We start from the raw sequence: 19,136 nt of genomic DNA on the forward strand, positions 1-19,136 counted from the left end.
AACAAAGACCTGAACACAATAACTGGTGTTCAACTGATTTTAAAATACCCCCTGATTACTTCCAATGATTAGAACAAACAACATCAAGCTGCAAACAATTCATTTTGTAAGTTACTAATCAAACTTTCATCTGCAAAAATTTTAAAACCAAAATCTGTTTTTCTTTCTGAGTTATATCTTAAACTGCTAATTCAGACACACAAAAATATATGCATTAATATTTGTCCATTCTACATGTGCCTTAAACATCAATACACTGTGACTTCGAAACACTGCGTGACATATTGACTCAACAATAAACACAAATACATTTTGTTATAAGTCTTCATTTGCTAAAACTACAACTTCACTTCTTTCTTTTTTTTAACAAACTTTGGTAAATCAAGAAAAATACTTCTGTACCAAGATTTACTTGGTCGTGTTGTGTTGTCAGGATTTATCACCATTGTCTTACTCAACACAAGCTCATCCAAATGAAATCAAGTTGTTTTTTTATCCAGAATTAGTGCACACTTTTAATTACATTCCATTTTTTTTTTTTACCTTCGGTCGATTTGCTGCTGAAGAATTTGACTTTTAAACTTGAATGTTCATAGGTTCAACTGACCTTTTGCAACAGGGTAATCTGTTCAGGATGATTTTCTTAGCCCTGTCACGGAATGAGCGATTGAATAGACAATAGATGAAGACATTGCAGACACTGTTAATGTCGTAGAGCCAGGTGATAGCAAATTTTGGCCAGGCTGCAATTTCCTTCTTAGTGAAAGACTCAACAGTTCGCTCAATCAGGAGTGGAGTGTAACAGACAGCGAAAGCCAGAGTGACGACGACAAACATCTTCAGAGCTTTGTTGTCCTGGATGTTGTTTTTGTTGTTGGGATCGTTCTGGTTGATTCGTTTCTCATGCTCTCGGCTGATCTTAATGATGCGATAGTAAATGCACATCATTATAACCACCGGAATTACGTCACAGATTAGAAGAAGGGAAACGTTCATTCCTGCAGAGGTATTTGCATTCAAACAAACAGCGGCAGCTTCAAAATATTTCACAGGCACTCTGAGAGCAATTGATGATACAAATTGTGAACTCAGAACTACTATCGATGCAGCAATGACACTAACGGTAATACGACGTCGGCTGCACCAAATAGGAAACTTGTATGGCCTGGTAACGGCAATGTAGCGCTCAACATTTAAAGAGATCAGTGAAAATTCTGATACAAGTATGGCTACTGTTGTCACGAAGACATAAGCCTGACAAGTGATGTCTCCGAAAGGCCACCGGTTCATAGCCGAAGCTACGACACTAAATGCTGTCGCAACGCCAACCGTTAGGTCAGCTACTGCCAAAGATGTCATCAAGGTCTTAGTACTGTCTGCCAAGTCTGTTACCTGACGAGTCACGACAATAGAAAGAATGTTTCCAGCTATGATCAACAATCCCAGAAAGCTGATGAAACAGGTACGGAAAGCGACAAAGAACAAGGACACGCCCAAAGGATCTGTGGATGAATCATTCATTTTTCCAGAGAGTGAATCTTTCCAACGAAATTGCAGTTAAAGTTGACTTCAGATGGAGTATAGAAGCAGTCTATATATCAAGCAGTTGAATGGGTAGCCGGTCTTAATACTCCCAAGCTGAAAGGAAAATTGTTTTTGATAGAAAACACTTGGGTAGAGTCACCATCAATTCATGTCCATGGCAGTAACAAGACTGTGAAAGCTTCTCTCACACCATCTAGGTCTGTGTTGAATATTCGGGCGCAGAATCCTTATGATTCTGTTTTGTTGGAATAAAAGTCTCTTGTGCTGTACCTGCTGGAGCATTTTGTCAACTGAACTGCAAAACGCTGGATCTAATGGCTTTATATTAAACATTACCAGTCTAGGTTTCAAAGCAATCAGCCTGTCATATGCATGTCACTGATAATGCAATTTTAATTGCTTCGTTGATCTCCTCTGTTGTGTAAAGCTCAACTTCAAGTTTGGCTTTTAATGCAACGCAATACTTATCCTGAAGTGACTTACAAAATAGGATATGAAGTTGTCTAATAATGCCTACCACCTTAATGCAATTTTGATTGCCCTGGTAAAGTCAAGTCTGATTTTGTTCAGATAGATTGATAATAGTATTAATGACGTTGACAAGTTTGTGCAATTTGTGTACAATACTTGTCATTCGTTACTGTACTGACATACGATATCACAACCTTATCCTAGGAGGGTTCGGTGGTGCGTTGTGTTTATTAAAGGCCTACCCTGGTACCCGTAACCCAACCGCTGATTATGAGTACCCAATTCCATTTTATCTATTGTATTACCAGAAACTGCCTTTGTAAATTTTGACACATTTCAGAAAAGGTGCTTTTTTCTATTGATTTCTTGCTGGTAAATTATTAGAAAAAAATCTCAGTACATTGTAAAACATCTTTTGAATCGATGTACTGACAATTTCCTGATGTCTAGATTGCGGCTAAATCAACGAAAAGAACCAATCACAACGCACATACGAAGTGCTACTCGGCAGGCAACTTGCGTGAAGCACGCATGCGCTGAATGACAAAGTGTCACAGCACGGCACCATTTGCACTTGCAACTTACCGTAGGCCGGCCTGCAAGGGCTGAGCTAGCATGGCACAGCCAGCCATTATGCACCGTTGCTAGCTGTGATGCGTGTACACAGTGTGTACACGCATCACAGTCTTCGTTTAAACATCGATAAACATCACTATCAACCCTTAAAAGCAGTTCATACTAAATTTAAACTTAAGAATGAAGTAAGTTCTAAAAGCTAATTGTAAAGGTCAAACAAATCCATAATAATTATAGCAACAGTTGTCAAGACATTTGCCTTGAATGCAACATTAAATGACGTGAATCAACCAACTTTGCTGGCTAAAAAGTCTTAAAAATTATTTCAGTGCTCTTTCATCAACCTTAATTTTTCATTCCAATTTCAAATAGAGTTTTGTTTCACATCAAGCCGCAAATAATTCATCTTGTAAGTTACTAATCAAACTTTCATCTGCCCACATTTTAAAACAAAAATCTGTTTTTCTTTCTGAGTTATATCTTAAACTGCTTACTTCAGACACACACAAATCTATATTTGCATTAATATTTGTCCATTCTACATGTGCCTTAAACATCAATACACTGTGACTTTGAAACACTGCGTGACATATTGACTCAACAATAAACACAAATACATTTTGTCAAAAGTCTTCATTTGCTAAAACTACAACTTGACTTCTTTTTTTTTTTAACAAACTTTGGTAAATCAAGAAAAATACTTCTGTACCAAGATTTACTTGGTCGTGTTGTGTTGTCAGGATTTATCACAATTGTCTTACTCAACACAAGCTCATCCAAATGAAATCAAGTGGGTTTTTTTTTTATCCAGAATCAGTGCACACTTTTAATTACATTCAAATTTTTTTTTTACCTTCGGTCAATTTGCTGCTGAAGAATTTGACATTTAAACTTGAATGTTCATAGGTTCAACTGACCTTTTGCAACAGGGTAATCTGTTCAGGAGGATTTTCTTAGCCCTGTCACGGAATGAGCGATTGAATAGACAATAGATGAACACATTGCAGACACTGTTAATGTCGTAGAGCCAGGTGATAGCAAATTTTGGCCAGGCTGCAATTTCCTTCTTAGTGAAAGACTCAACAGTTCGCTCAATCAGGAGTGGAGTGTAACAGACAGCGAAAGCCAGAGTGACGATGACAAACATCTTCAGAGCTTTGTTGTCCTGGATGTTGTTTTTGTTGTTGGGATCGTTCTGGTTGATTCGTTTCTCATGCTCTCGGCTGATCTTAATGATGCGATAGTAAATGCACATCATTATAAACACCGGAATTACATCAACGGTTAGAAGAAAGAAAACGTTCATTCCTGCAGAGGTATTTGCATAAAAACAGACAGCGACAGCTTCAAAATATTTCACAGGCACTCTGAGAGCAATTGATAATACAAATTGTAAACTCAGAGCTACTATTGACGCAGCAATGACACTAACGGTAATACGACGTCGGCTGCACCAAATAGGAAACTTGTACGGCCTGGTAACGGCAATGTAGCGCTCAACATTTAAAGAGATCAGTGAAAATTGTGATACAAGTAGGGCTACTGTTGTCACGTAGACATAAGCCTGACAAGTGATGTCTCCGAAAGGCCACCGGTTCATAGCTGACGCGACAGCATTGAACACTGTCGAAACGCCAACCGTTAGGTCAGCTACTGCCAAAGATGTCATCAAGATCTTAGTGCTGTCTGCCAAGTCTGATACCCGACGAGTCACGACAATGGAAAGAATGTTTCCAGCTATGATTAGCAATCCAAGGAAACTGATGAAACAAGTACGGAAAGCGACAAAGAGCGGAGACATGCCCAAAGGATCTGTGGATGAATCATTCATTTTTCCAGAGAGTGAATCCTTCCAACGAAATTGCAGTTAAGTTGACTTCAGATGGAGTATAGAAGCAGTCTATATATCAAGCAGTTGAATGGGTAGCCGCTCTTAATACTCCCAAGCTGAAAGGAAAATTGTTTTTGATAGAAAATACTTGGTTAGAGTCACCATCAATTCATGTCCATGGCAGTAACAAGACTGTGAAAGCTTCTCTCACACCATCTGGGTCAGTGTTGAATATTCGGGCGCAGAATCCTTATGATTCTGTTTTGTCGGAATAAGAGTCTCTTGTGCTGTACCTGCTGGAGCATTTTGTCAACTGAACTGCAAAACGCTGGATCTAATGGCCTTATATTAAAAATCACCAGTCTAGGTTTCAAAGCAATCAGCCTGTCATATGCATGTCACTGATAATGCAATTTTAATTGCTTCGTTGATCTCCTCTGTTGTGTAAAGCTCAACTTCAAGTTTGGCTTTTAATGCAACGCAATACTTATCCTGAAGCGATTGACAAAATAGGGTATGAAGTTGTCTAATAATGCCTACCACCTTAATGCAATTTTGATTGCCCTGGTAAAATCAAGTCTGCTTTTGTTCGGATAGATCAATAATAGTTTTAATGACGTTGACAAAATGTGCAATTTGTGTACAATACTTGTCATTCGTTGCTGTACTGACACACGATATCACAATCTTATCGTCCTTTCATTTCTTTGAGAGAGTTTCTTCATAATAAATAGAAGGCAGTTAAGCCCTTGATTTATAAACTTTTAAAGAAAATGTTTCAGATAAGGTCTAGAGATACAAAGCGTATTGTAACAATAACAAAGACCTGAACACAATAACTGACCAGTGTTCAACTGATTTTAAAATACCCCCTGATTACTTCCAAAGATTAGAACAAACAACATCAAGCTGCAAACAATTCATTTTGTAAGTTACTAATCAAACTTTCATCTGCCAAAATTTTAAAACTAAAATCTGTTTTTCTTTCTGAGTTATATCTTAAACTGCTTAATTCAGACACACAAAAATATATGCATTAATATTTGTTCATTCTACATGTGCCTTAAACATCAATACACTGTGACTTCGAAACACTGCGTGACATATTGACTCAACAATAAACACAAATACATTTTGTCATAAGTCTTCATTTGCTAAAACTACAACTGCACTTCTTCTTTTTTTTTAACAAACTTTGGTAAATCAAGAAATATACTTCTGTACCAAGATTTTCTTGGTCGTGTTGTGTTGTCAGGATTTATCACAATTGTCTTACTCAACACAAGCTCATCCAAATGAAATCAAGTGTTTTTTTTTTATCCAGAATCAGTGCACACTTTTAATTACATTCAAGTTTTTTTTTTTTACCCTCCGTCAATTTTCTACTGAAGAATTTGACATTTAAACTTGAATGTTCATAGGTTCAACTGACCTTTTGCAACAGGGTAATCTGTTCAGGAGGATTTTCTTAGCCCTGTCACGGAATGAGCGATTGAATAGACAATAGATGAACACATTGCAGACACTGTTAATGTCGTAGAGCCAGGTGATAGCAAATTTTGGCCAGGCTGCAACTTCCTTCTTAGTGAAAGACTCAACAGTTCGCTCAATCAGGAGTGGAGTGTAACAGACAGCGAAAGCCAGAGTGACGACAACAAACATCTTCAGAGCTTTGTTGTCCTGGATGTTGTTTTTGTTGTTGGGATCGTTCTGGTTGATTCGTTTCTCATGCTCTCGGCTGATCTTAATGATGCGATAGTAAATGCACATCATTATAAACACCGGAATTACATCAACGGTTAGAAGAAAGAAAACGTTCATTCCTGCAGAGGTATTTGCATAAAAACAGACAGCGACAGCTTCAAAATATTTCACAGGCACTCTGAGAGCAATTGATAATACAAATTGTAAACTCAGAGCTACTATTGACGCAGCAATGACACTAACGGTAATACGACGTCGGCTGCACCAAATAGGAAACTTGTATGGCCTGGTAACGGCAATGTAGCGCTCAACATTTAAAGAGATCAGTGAAAATTGTGATACAAGTAGGGCTACTGTTGTCACGTAGACATAAGCCTGACAAGTGATGTCTCCGAAAGGCCACCGGTTCATAGCTGACGCGACAGCATTGAACACTGTCGAAACGCCAACCGTTAGGTCAGCTACTGCCAAAGATGTCATCAAGATCTTAGTGCTGTCTGCCAAGTCTGATACCCGACGAGTCACGACAATGGAAAGAATGTTTCCAGCTATGATTAGCAATCCAAGGAAACTGATGAAACAAGTACGGAAAGCGACAAAGAGCGGAGACATGCCCAAAGGATCTGTGGATGAATCATTCATTTTTCCAGAGAGTGAATCCTTCCAACGAAATTGCAGTTAAAGTTGACTTCAGATGGAGTATAGAAGCAGTCTATATATCAAGCAGTTGAATGGGTAGCCGGTCTTAATACTCCCAAGCTGAAAGGAAAATTGTTTTTGATAGAAAATACTTGGTTAGAGTCACCATCAATTCATTTCCATGGCAGTAACAAGACTGTGAAAGCTTCTCTCACACCATCTGGGTCAGTGTTGAATATTCGGGCGCAGAATCCTTATGATTCTGTTTTGTCGGAATAAGAGTCTCTTGTGCTGTACCTGCTGGAGCATTTTGTCAACTGAACTGCAAAACGCTGGATCTAATGGCCTTATATTAAAAATCACCAGTCTAGGTTTCAAAGCAATCAGCCTGTCATATGCATGTCACTGATAATGCAATTTTAATTGCTTCGTTGATCTCCTCTGTTGTGTAAAGCTCAACTTCAAGTTTGGCTTTTAATGCAACGCAATACTTATCCTGAAGCGATTGACAAAATAGGGTATGAAGTTGTCTAATAATGCCTACCACCTTAATGCAATTTTGATTGCCCTGGTAAAGTCAAGTCTGCTTTTGTTCGGATAGATCAATAATAGTTTTAATGACGTTGACAAAATGTGCAATTTGTGTACAATACTTGTCATTCGTTGCTGTACTGACACACGATATCACAATCTTATCGTCCTTTCATTTCTTTGAGAGAGTTTCTTCATAATAAATAGAAGGCAGTTAAGCCCTTGATTTATAAACTTTTAAAGAAAATGTTTCAGATAAGGTCTAGAGATACAAAGCATATTGTAACAATAACAAAGACCTGAACACAATAACTGACCAGTGTTCAACTGATTTTAAAAAACCCCCTGATTACTTCCAAAGATTAGAACAAACAACATCAAGCTGCAAACAATTCATTTTGTAAGTTACTAATCAAACTTTCATCTGCCAAAATTTTAAAACTAAAATCTGTTTTTCTTTCTGAGTTATATCTTAAACTGCTTAATTCAGACACACAAAAATATATGCATTAATATTTGTTCATTCTACATGTGCCTTAAACATCAATACACTGTGACTTCGAAACACTGCGTGACATATTGACTCAACAATAAACACAAATACATTTTGTCATAAGTCTTCATTTGCTAAAACTACAACTGCACTTCTTCTTTTTTTTTAACAAACTTTGGTAAATCAAGAAATATACTTCTGTACCAAGATTTTCTTGGTCGTGTTGTGTTGTCAGGATTTATCACAATTGTCTTACTCAACACAAGCTCATCCAAATGAAATCAAGTGTTTTTTTTTTATCCAGAATCAGTGCACACTTTTAATTACATTCAAGTTTTTTTTTTTACCCTCCGTCAATTTTCTACTGAAGAATTTGACATTTAAACTTGAATGTTCATAGGTTCAACTGACCTTTTGCAACAGGGTAATCTGTTCAGGAGGATTTTCTTAGCCCTGTCACGGAATGAGCGATTGAATAGACAATAGATAAACACATTGCAGACACTGTTAATGTCGTAGAGCCAGGTGATAGCAAATTTTGGCCAGGCTGCAACTTCCTTCTTAGTGAAAGACTCAACAGTTCGCTCAATCAGGAGTGGAGTGTAACAGACAGCGAAAGCCAGAGTGACGATGACAAACATCTTCAGAGCCTTGTTGTCCTGGATGTTGTTTTTGTTGTTGGGATCATTCTGGTTGATTCGTTTCTCATGCTCTCGGCTGATCTTAATGATGCGATAGTAAATGCACATCATTATAAACACCGGAATTACATCAAAGGTTAGAAGAAAGAAAACGTTCATTCCTGCAGAGGTATTTGCATAAAAACAGACAGCGACAGCTTCAAAATATTTCACAGGCACTCTGAGAGCAATTGATAATACAAATTGTAAACTCAAAGCTACTATTGACGCAGCAATGACACTAACGATAATACGGCGTCGGCTGCACCAAATAGGAAACTTGTATGGCCTGGTAACGGCAATGTAGCGCTCAACATTTAAAGAGATCAGTGAAAATTGTGATACAAGTAGGGCTACTGTTGTCACGTAGACATAAGCCTGACAAGTGATGTCTCCGAAAGGCCACCGGTTCATAGCTGACGCGACAACACTGAACACTGTCGAAATGCCAACCGTTAGGTCAGCTACTGCCAAAGATGTCATCAAGATCTTAGTACTGTCTGCCAAGTCTGGTACCCGACGAGTCACGACAATGGAAAGAATGTTTCCAGCTATGATCAGCAATCCAAGGCAGCTGATGAAACAAGTACGGAAAGCAACAAAGAGCAGAGACACGGCCAAAGGATCTGTCGATGAATCATTCATTTTTCCAGAGAGTGAATCCTTCCAACGAAATTGCAGTTAAAGTTGACTTCAGATGGAGTATAGAAGCAGTCTATATATCAAGCAGTTGAATGGGTAGCCGCTCTTAATACTCCCAAGCTGAAAGGAAAATTGTTTTTGATAGAAAATCACTTGGTTAGAGTCACCATCAATTCATGTCCATGGCAGTAACAAGACTGTGAAAGCTTCTCTCACACCATCTGGGTCTGTGTTGAATATTCAGGCAAGAATCATTATGATTCTGTTTTGTTGGAATAAGAGTCCCTTGTGCTGTACCTGCTGGAGCATTTTGCCAACTGAACTACAAAACGCTGGATCTAATGGCCTTATATTAAAAATTACCAGTCTAGGTTTTAAAGCAATCAGCCTGTCATATGCATGTCACTGATAATGCAATTTTAATTGCTTCGTTGATCTCCTCTATTGTGTAAAGATCAACTTCAAGTTTGGCTTTTAATGCAACGCAATACTTATCCTGAAGTGATTGACAAAATAGGATATGAAGTTGTCTAATAATGCCTACCACCTTAATGCAATTTTGAGTGCCCTGGTAAAGACAAGTCTGCTTTTGTTCGGATAGATTGATAATAGTATTAATGGCATTGACAAGTTTGTGTAATTTGTGTACACTAGTTTTCATTTGTTAGTGTACTGACACATGATATCACAACCTTATCCCAGGAGGGTTCGGTGGTGCGTTGTGTTTATTAAAGGCCTACCCGGGTACCCGTAACCCAACCGCTGATTATGAGTACCTGATCCATTTTATCTATTGTATTCCCGGAAACTGCCTTTGTAAATTTCGACACATTTCAGAAAGGGTGCTCTTTTCTATTGATCACTTGCTGATAAATTATTAGAGAAAAATCTCAGTACATTGTAAAACATCTTTTGAATCGATGTACTGACAATTTCCTGATGTCTAGATTGCGGCTAAATCAACGAAAAGAACCAATCACAGCGCACGTACCAAGTGCTACACAGCAGGCAACTTGTGTGAAGCACGCATGCGGTGAATGACAAAGTGTCACAGCACGGCACCATTTGCACTTGCAACTCACCGTAGGCTGTCATGCGAGGGCTGAGCTAGCATGGCACAGCCAGCCATTATGCACCGTTGCTAGCTGTGATGCGTGTACACAGTGTGTACACGCATCACGGTCTTCGTTTAAACATCGATAAACATCACTATCAACCCTTAAAAGCAGTTCATACTAAATTTAAACTTAAGAATGAAGTAAGTTCTAAAAGCTAATTGTAAAGGTCAAACAAATCCATAATAATTATAGCAACAGTTGTCAAGACATTTGCCTTGAATGCAACATTAAATGACGTGAATCAACCAACTTTGCTGGCTAAAAAGTCTTAAAAATTATTTCAGTGCTCTTTCATCAACCTTAATATTTCATTCCAATTTCAAATAGAGTTTTGTTTCACATCAAGCCGCAAATAATTCATCTTGTAAGTTACTAATCAAACTTTCATCTGCCCACATTTTAAAACAAAAATCTGTTTTTCTTTCTGAGTTATATCTTAAACTGCTTACTTCAGACACACGCAAATCTATATTTGCATTAATATTTGTCCATTCTACATGTGCCTTAAACATCAATACACTGTGACTTTAAAACACTGCGTGACATATTGACTCAACAATAAACACAAATACATTTTGTCAAAAGTCTTCATTTGCTAAAACTACAACTTGACTTCTTTTTTTTTTTAACAAACTTTGGTAAATCAAGAAAAATACTTCTGTACCAAGATTTACTTGGTCGTGTTGTGTTGTCAGGATTTATCACAATTGTCTTACTCAACACAAGCTCATCCAAATGAAATCAAGTGGGTTTTTTTTTTATCCAGAATCAGTGCACACTTTTAATTACATTCAATTTTTTTTTTACGTTCGGTCAATTTGCTGCTGAAGAATTTGACATTTAAACTTGAATGTTCATAGGTTCAACTGACCTTTTGCAACAGGGTAATCTGTTCAGGAGGATCTTCTTAGCCCTGTCACGGAATGAGCGATTGAATAGACAATAGATAAGCACATTGCAGACACTGTTAATGTCGTAGAGCCAGGTGATAGCAAATTTTGGCCAGGCTGCAACTTCCTTCTTAGTGAAAGACTCAACAGTTCGCTCAATCAGGAGTGGAGTGTAACAGACAGCGAAAGCCAGAGTGACGATGACAAACATCTTCAGAGCCTTGTTGTCCTGGATGTTGTTTTTGTTGTTGGGATCGTTCTGGTTGATTCGTTTCTCATGCTCTCGGCTGATCTTAATGATGCGATAGTATATGCACATCATTATAACCACCGGAATTACGTCACAGATTAGAAGAATGAAAACGTTTAATCCTGCAGAGGTATTTGCATAAAAACAGAGAGCGGCAGCTTCAAAATATTTCACAGGCACTCTGAGAGCAATTGATAATACAAATTGTAAACTCAGAGCTACTATTGACGCAGCAATGACACTAACGGTAATACGACGTCGGCTGCACCAAATAGGAAACTTGTATGGCCTGGTAACGGCAATGTAGCGCTCAACATTTAAAGAGATCAGTGAAAATTGTGCTACAAGTGCGGCTACTGTTGTCATGTAGACATAAGCCTGACAAGCAACATCACCGAAGGGCCAGTGGTTCATAGCCGAAGCTACGGCACTAAATGCTGTCAAGCACCCAACTGTGAGGTCAGCTACTGCCAAAGATGTCATCAAGATCTTAGTACTGTCTGCCAAGTCTGGTACCCGACGAGTCACGACAATGGAAAGAATGTTTCCAGCTATGATCAACAATCCAAGGCAACTGATGAAACAAGTACGGAAAGCGACAAAGAGCGGGGACACGCCCAAAAGATCTGTCGATGAATCTTTCATTTTTCCAGAGAGTGAATCCTTCCAACGAAATTGCAGTTAAAGTTGACTTCAGATGGAGTATAGAAGCAGTCTATATATCAAGCAGTTGAATGGGTAGCCGCTCTTAATACTCCCAAGCTGAAAGGAAAAACTTTTTTTTGATAGAAATCACTTGGTTAGAGTCACCATCAATTCATGTCCATGGCAGTAACAAGACTTTGAAAGCTTCTCTCATACCTTCTAGGTCTGTGTTGAATATTCAGGCACAGAATCCTTATGATTCTGTTTTGTTGGAATAAGAGTCCCTTGTGCCGTACAGGGTGGAGCATTTTGCCAACTGAACTGCAAAACGCTGGATCTAATGGCCTTATATTAAAAATTACCAGTCTAGGTTTCAAAGCAATCAGCCTGTCATATGCATGTCACTGATAATGCAATTTTAATTGCTTCGTTGATCTCCTCTGTTGTGTAAAGACCAACTTCAAGTTTGGCTTTTAATGCAACGCAATACTTAACCTGAAGTGATTGACAAAATAGGATATGAAGTTTGTCTAATAATGCCTACTACCTTAATGCAATTTTGAGTGCCCTGGTAAAGTCAAGTCTGCTTTTGTTCGGATAGATTGATAATAGTATTAATGGCATTGACACAGTTTGTGTAATTTGTGTACACTAGTTGTCATTCGTTACTGTACTGACACACGATATCACAACCTTATGCTAGGAGGGTTCGGTGGTGCGTTGTGTTTATTAAGGCCTACCCGGGTACCCGTAACCCGACGCGCCAATTATGAGTACCCAATTCCATTTGATCTATTGTATTTCCAGAAACTGCCTTTGTAAATTTCGACACATTTCAGAAAGGGTGCTCTTTTCTATTGATCACTTGCTGATAAATTATTAGAGAAAAATCTCAGTACATTGTAAAACATCTTTTGAATCGATGTACTGACAATTTCCTGATGTCTAGATTGCGGATAAATCAACAAAAAGAACCAATCACAACGCACATACGAAGTGCTACTCAGCAGGCAACTTGCGTGAAGCACGCATGCGCTGAATGACAAAGCGTCAAAGCACGGCAGCATTTACACGTGCAACTTACCGTAGGCTGGCATGCGAGGGCTGAGCTAGCATGGCACAGCCAGCCATTATGCACCGTTGCTAGCCGTGATGTGTGTACACAGTGTGTACACGCATCACAGTCTTCGTTTAAACATCGATAAACATCACTATCAACCCTTAAAAGCAATTCATACTAAATTTAAACTTAAGAATGAAGTAAGTTCTAAAAGCTAATTGTAAAGGTCAAACAAATCCATAATAATATAGCAACAGTTGTCAAGACATTTGCCTTGAATGCAACATTAAATGACGTGAATCAACCAACTTTGCTGGATTAAAAGTTTTCAAAATTATTTCAGTGCTCCTTCATCAACCTTAATATTTCATTCCAATTTCAAATAGAGTTTTGTTTCACTGTTTTTTATTCAGCCACATCTGCAGTTGAAGAAATTAACGGGTCAATCAGCAATGCTAATGCATCCATTTGGTTTTTTTTTTTTAGTGGGGTCTGTTTGTTACAACAAAGTTTATCATTTAAACTTGAATGTTGACAGGTTCTATTGACCTTGAACAACAGAGTAATCTTTTCGTGAGAATTTGCTTAGCCCGATCACGATACGTGCGATTGAACAGACAATAGATGAACACATTGCAGACACTGTTGATTAGGTAAAGCCATATAACAACAAATTCAAGCCATTCTGCAACTTCCATGTTGGTAAAAGACTCAACAGCTCGCTCAATCAGGAGTGGAGTGCAACAGACAGCGAAAGCCAGAGTGACGACGACAAACGTCTTCAGAGCTTTGTTGTCCTGGATGTTGTTTTTGTTGTTGAGATCGTTCTGGTTGATTCGTTTCTCATGCTCTCGGCTGATCTTAATGATGCGATAGTATATGCGCAACATTATGAACACTGGAATTACATCAAACATAAGTAGAACGAAGATGTTCAATCCTGCAGAGGTATTTGCATGAAAACAAATAGCAGCAGCTTCAAAATACTTCACAGGGAACCTAAAATGGTTGAAATGAATATTTGTAAACAGAGCAGTGCAATTGTTGTCAGAACTATACCAACGATAATACGACGTCGGGTGCACCAAACAGGAAACTTGTACGGCCTGGTGACGGCAATGTAGCGCTCAACATTTAAATAGATGAGAGAAAATTGTGATAAAGTCGTGGCCAGTGCGCCCATGTAGGTGTATGCCCGACAAGCTACTTCTCCGAAGGGCCAATGGTTGATGGCTGACGCCACAACAGAAAACAGCGCTAAACATCCAACTGTGAGGTCAGCTACTGCCAAAGATGTCATCAAGGTCTTAGTACTGTCTGCCAAGTCTGTTACTTGACGAGTCACGACAATGGAAAGAATGTTTCCACCTATGATCAACAATCCAAGGCAACTGATGAAACAAGTACGGAAAGTGACAAAGAGCGGAGACACGGCCAAAGGATCTGTCGATGAATCATTCATTTTTCCGAAGAGTTAATCCTTTCACCCAATATGCAGTTTAACTTGACTTCAGATAGAGTATAGAAGTAGTTGATCAAATAGTTGTATGGCTACCTGCTCTTACTTCCATGCTGAAAGGAATTTTTTTTTAAACAAAATTTACTTGGGTAGAGTTACCATCGTTTCTTGTCCATGGCAGTAACAAGACTGTGAAATTTTCTCTTAGGCAGAATCTTTATGATTCTGTTTTGTTGGAACAAGAGTCCCTTGTGCCATACAAGGTTGAGTGTTTTATCAACTGAACTGCACAAAGCTTGATCTTATGGCCTTATATTTGAAATTACCAGTCTCGGTGTCAAAGTAATCAGCCTGTCATATGCATGTCACTGATAATTCATTTTTAATTGCTTCATTGACCTCCTTTATTGTGTAAAGATCAAGTTTGGCTTTTAATGGAGCGCAATTCTGAAGTGATTGACAAAATAAGATTAGAAGTTGTCTGATCATGCTGCCACGTTAATGCAATTTTGATTGCCCTGTTTAAGTTAGTCCCTTTAGAATGAAGATAGATCGAAAGTGATCTTAAATATTGACAACATCCTGTGCAGTTTGTGTACACTTGTCATTCATTACTGTACTGACACACGATATTGCAGCCTTACAATTTTACGGCATTGATGGCAGTTGAATTTAAGTTTATTTTTCCTTGAATTTAACATGTGTCCCCAGCTCATTTTAAAGAAACATTGTCACAACTTTTATCAAAGGAGAAATCCCTCCACATTATTTGCAAATGTTTTACGTTTAGATCAGCAACTCCCATCCAAATGATGCTGTATGTCTATTAAATATCATTGAACTGATAAAACTATGTGAGTCGCATCGGATTCACTGAACAATATCTACATTTAGGCCACTTGGATCCAGCAACTAATGAGTGCGAAAATGGAAAGAAATAGGGATACCCCAGCCCAACTAACTAGTCTGGGCAAATTGGCTTTCATCAAAAAATACACATCGACATGAAACCCTGGCAACAGTTACGTAATTGTATCCGAAATGAGGCCAAGTGCCTGGAACTATCTTGCTAATGACTCAACACTGAATATTATAAGATATTGTCTCAAACATGTATACTATCAATGATCAGTCTGCAAGAGAGGCGTCTCAAAACGGGAGAAAGGCTCACTTCTCTCTCTGTCACAATGCCATGAGTATTTCTTCAGCCAAAAATTAATATCACAATTTCAAAATGAACTCCATATTCGCAAAATCAAATATCTCACAAAATACTCAATACTGCAAAATCTAATATCAACATATCACAAATACTTAATATTACGAAATCTAATACCACAATATCACAAAATATTCAACATTGCAAAATATATCTTAATATCACAAAAAATCAACATTGCAAAATCTAATATTTCAATATCCCAAAATACTCAGTACCACAAAATCTTATATCTCAATACCACAAAATACTCAATATTGCAAAAATCTAACATTTCAATAGCACAAAACTGCTCAGTACTGCAAAATCTAATATCTCAATATCACAAAATACTGAACACTGCAAAATCTAATATTTCAATATCACAAAATACTGAGTACCACAAAGCTAATATCTCCATATCACTAGTCAATATAATCAATATTGGAAAATCTAATATCTCATCATAATTTAAATAAGTGTTTTCTTCAACCTATTTTAGGTCAAAGGTGTTAATATTAACACATATTATTCTAGACAGACACATGTTTAACTTTACCCAAAGACAGGCTTTTGGTTGTCTTGGTGAGGGACTGTACGGAAATGAAGGCTTTATACCAGATTTTGAATATATTAAATATATTATACCAGATTTTGAATATATTAAAACCCTTATTTGGGGACATATGTACTTTACTTTTGTAGTTTAAATTGGGCTGTAAATTTTGTACTGAGAATTGGATGGGTATATTTGTGAATTAACGCTTGATTACAAAAGTGATTTATTACACTTAACACAAAGCTAAAGGAAACATCTGCATTTTTGTCATCAGTAGAACATTCTTTGAAAGTGTTGTGATGGGGTAGAGTATATTTGTCTGTACAGCAAGGGTTCCAAAAGTTGGGAACACAATTAATATTGTTTCCCTTATGGGGGGCGGCGGGGAGGTTTTCTAATACTGTTTTTCCCCTTAAACTGGAATGTTCACAGGCTCCACTGACCTTTTGCAACAGAGTAATCTGTTTGTGATGATTTTCTTGGCTTTCTGTCGGTAGGAGCGGTTGAACAGACAGTAGATGAAAACATTGTAGATACTGTTTGAAAAATTTAGCCATATCACACTAAATTGAAGCCAATATGCAGCCTCCACATTGGTGTAAGCCTCAACAGTTCTGGTTATCATTAGTGGGGTAAAGTCAACTGCGAAAGCCAGAGTGACGACAACGAACGTCTTCAGAGCTTTGTTATCCTGGATGTTGTTTTTGTTGTTGGGATCGTTCTGGTTGATTCGTTTCTCATGCTCTCGGCTTATCTTAATGATGCGAGAGTATATGCACATCATTACAAACACTGGAATAACATCAAAGAATAGAAGAAAAAAGATGTTTAACCCTGCAGGGGTATTTTCATAAAAGCAAACAGCCGAAGCTTCATAATACCTCACAGGTACTGCTAAAATGGTTGAAATTGTAATTTGTAAACAGAGCAGTGCAGTTGTTGCCAGAACTATACTAACAATAGTATGACGTCGGGTGCACCAAACAGGAAACTTGTACGGCCTGGTGACAGCAATGTAGCGCTCAACATTTAAACAGATGAGAGAAAATTGTGACAAAGTCACGACTAGCATTGCCACATAGGTGAATACAAAACAAGCTACTTCTCCAAAAGGCCAGCGGTTGATGGCTGACGCAACAACAGAAAACGGCGTTAAACATCCGACTGTGAGGTCAGCTACTGCCAAAGATGTCATCAAGATCTTAGTACTGTCTGCCAAGTCTGGTACCCGACGAGTCACGACAATGGAAAGAATGTTTCCAGCTATGATCAACAATCCAAGGCAACTGATGAAACAAGTACGGAAAGCGACAAAGAGCGGGGACACGGCCAAAGGATCTGTGGATGAATCATTCATTTTTCCAGAGAGTGAATCCTTCCAAAGAAATTGCAGTTAAACTTGACTTCAGCTGGAGTATAGAAGCAGTACGTCAAATAGTTGAATGGGTAGCTGCTCTTAATACTTCCAAGCTGACAGGATAATGTTTTTTTTTTTTTTTACCAGAAATTATTTGGGTAGAGTCACCATCAATTCATGTCCATGGCAGTAACAAGACTGTGAAAGCTTCTCTCACACCATGGCTTTAAATTAGAAATCACCAGTCTACTGTAGGTTTCAAAGTAATCAGCCTGTCATATTCACATCACTGATAATGCAACTTTAATTGCTTCATTGACCTCATATACTTGGTTGAGTGTTCAACTGAACTGCACAATGCTGGATCTTACCGGTATATCAAAAATTACCAGTCCAGGTTTCAAGTAATCAGCCTGTCATATGCACATCACTGGTAATGTAATTTTAATAGCCGCAGTGACATCCGCTATTGTATAAAGATCAACTTCAACTTTGTCTTGAAATAGATTGCAATTCTGTCCTGGAGTAATGACAAATAAGATTTGAAGTTGTCATACGCCTCCTACTTTAAAGCTACAGTCCATCATTTGCAGCCATCCAAAAAAGAAACTGGCGTATTATTGTTGAAAAACATACATGTACTTGGTTGAAAGATAGTAAGTGGACTAAACTCCCTGTGAAATTAATCTTTCTGGCAAGCTATCATTTTGAAGTAATCAACGAAAGAAGGCCTTTCCAACGGTGCGTCTTAAGGCGCATCGTAGAAAAATTTAAAGTAGTTTGTTTTGTTATTCGGCTCAGCGTGAGCAAGCGTTGGCACGACGCAGAGGCGCGCGCGGTTGCTATAATTCATCGGATCAATGCGCGACATCGCGTATAGCTGCAATTCAAAACAATTCAAAACATGATTCAGCAACTTTTGATTTGAAATTGAGATACTAGAATGCCGTTTTTCTCATACAGCTGAAGCTGAGCTGAAACTTCATCAGGTTAGTTGCTCAGTATCCTTCATTAGACTTTGAACACTTTTGTTGCTTCAAACGAACAACATGCACAAATTACAAATGATGGACTATATCTTTAATGCATTTTTGATTGAACTGTTCAGTCTGAGCATTCGGTTCAATTTGTGTACACTACTTGTCATTCGTTACTGTACTAACACATGATATTGCCGACTTATTATCCGCGGGCTAGTTAACGGTCTGTTTTTTTCACTGTCTTGTGAAAAAAAATGTTAAGGTCAAAACCTGGATAAAGTGTTGTAGGTATTTATGAATGTTAGACAACATTGAAGTGACGTCAGAACAATTTTCGTTAATAAACATACAGTGGAGTAATCTATTTTGAGTATCAGCATATGAGATTGCACAAAAATATTTGGCATTTTATTCTAATCTTGAAAGTAAATTACTAAAAGTTACAAATATGAATTAGGAGTACATGTAAATAATGTGAAGTTATAGTCAAGTATTATCACAGGCCTAT

Source organism: Patiria miniata, unplaced genomic scaffold (genome assembly GCF_015706575.1).
Source record: "Patiria miniata isolate m_02_andy unplaced genomic scaffold, ASM1570657v1 HiC_scaffold_30, whole genome shotgun sequence".
In the NCBI taxonomy this organism is placed as follows: Eukaryota; Metazoa; Echinodermata; class Asteroidea; order Valvatida; family Asterinidae; genus Patiria; species Patiria miniata.